The following is a 1,936-nucleotide window of genomic DNA, read 5'->3' as shown; positions in this document are numbered from 1 at the left end:
TTCTTGGTTTTCTTTTGCCTTCGGTAGACATTAAAGGATGTCAGATATATTTCTGGTCTCAAGAAGAACCTGATATGTATTGGTCAGTTGGATAGCATAGGTTATGCAACAAAGTTTGGGAAGAGTTCGTGGAAGATTGTGAAGGGTGCTATGGTGGTAGCACATGGCACAAAATCTAGAACCTTATACACCACTACAGGGTGTATGAAGATGGTTGCGGTTGCTGGAGTACTTCAAGTTCAAGTCTATGGCATAATAAACTTGGACATATGAGCGTCAAAGGAATGAAGATGCTGGTTGCAAATGGAGTTTTAGAAGGCCTAAAGTCTATTGACATAGGTCTTTCTGAGATATGCGTTATGTGAAACAGAAACGAGTTAGCTTCTCAAAAGGCTGCCAGAGAATCAAAGAAAGTACGATTGGAAATGGTCCATGCAGACTTTTGGGAACCATCTCCAGTTTCATCACTTGGCGGATCAAAGTTCTAGGTCACCTTCATCAAGATTTCAGCAGGAAGGTATGGGTTTATTTCCTGAAACACAAAGTCAAATGTGTTTGTCACCTTCTAGAAGTGGAAGGCTGAAGTTGAAAATCACACCGGCTTGAAGATCAAATGATTGAGGTCTGACAATGGAGGAGAGTACGACAAGTCAGAGTTTATAACAGTTTGTGCAGCTAAGGGAATTAGATTAATGAGGACAGTTCCTAGTAAGGCAAGAAAAAATGGTGTTGCAGAAAGAATGAACAGAACATTGAATGAGCGGGCAAGAAGCATGAGGATTCATTCTGGATTGCCAAAGACATTNATTAGATTAATGAGGACAGTTCCTAGTAAGGCAAGAAAAAATGGTGTTGCAGAAGGAATAACAGAAAATTGAATGATTGGGCAAGAAGCATGAGGATTCATTCTGGATTGCCAAAGACATTTTGGGCCGATGCTGTAAATAATGCAGCCTACTTGATGAATAGAGGACCGTCAGTACCCTTGAAGTTCAAGTTGCCGGAAGGAACTCACGTACTCTCACTTGAGAACTTTTGGTTGTACTGCGTATGTTCACGTCAATCTAGAGAAAAGAGACAAGCTTGATGCTAAGGCTATGAAGTGCTACTTCACAGCCTATGACTCTGAAATGTCCGGATACAGATTTTGGGATGACAAGAATAGGAAAATCCTAAGACATTGTGACGTAATCTTTGATGAAAAAGTCCTGTACGAGGACAAAGAGAAGATAAACTTTGAGACCATGAAGCAAGTGGNAGCAAAAGCTCGAGAAACTCATGAGACCTTTACTGATGAACCAGACTTGGAGCAAGTTACACCTGAGCACGTGTTGAGGAGGTCATCCAAAGCTATCAGAGTACCAGATAGATATTCACCTTTATTACATTATTTATTTCTAATTGACGAAGGAGAACTAGAGTCCCTTGGTGATGACCTACTGTTGGAGGATACAACTAAGTGGGAGAAAGAAATGGATGATAGGATGTCTAGGCTTCAGACATGCGTTGCTCTTTCATCTACTGAAGCCGAGTACGTGGAAATAACTGAAGCTGGAAAGGAGATGATATGGATGACATACTATCTAGAAGAATTACGCAAGAAGCAGTGCAAGAAGATTCTTCAGGTGGAAAGTTAGAGTGACATGCAGTTGGTGAGGAACCCGGTCTATCATTCAAGGACAAAACATAAAAGGCGATACCATTTCACTCGGAGGTTAGTGGAAGATGGTGATGTGCTTGGAGAAGATAGAGGGTGTAAAGAATCCAGCAAACATGTTGACAAAATGTGTTGACGTGTGAAAGTTGAGGTTGCGCAAAGCCTCAATTGGTACGGTGCAGTGAAGATTGAGAATGAAATTCTTAGTTGGCTGGATCAGTCTCCAAGTGGGAGATTGTTGGGATATGGAGAATGATGCCTATTTATAGTAAATATTTC

The 1,936-nt window shown here is 41.1% G+C and overlaps 1 pseudogene; it reads left to right on the top strand.

Annotated features, from left to right (window-relative positions):
• The first annotated feature begins 432 nt into the window (after nt 1-432).
• Nucleotides 433-1,936, top strand: part of LOC111784956 — a 15,024-nt pseudogene continuing 13,520 nt past the window's right edge.

Source organism: Cucurbita pepo, unplaced genomic scaffold (genome assembly GCF_002806865.2).
Source record: "Cucurbita pepo subsp. pepo cultivar mu-cu-16 unplaced genomic scaffold, ASM280686v2 Cp4.1_scaffold000312, whole genome shotgun sequence".
NCBI lineage: Eukaryota > Viridiplantae > Streptophyta > Magnoliopsida > Cucurbitales > Cucurbitaceae > Cucurbita > Cucurbita pepo.
This window is presented reverse-complemented; position numbering and strand designations above follow the sequence as displayed.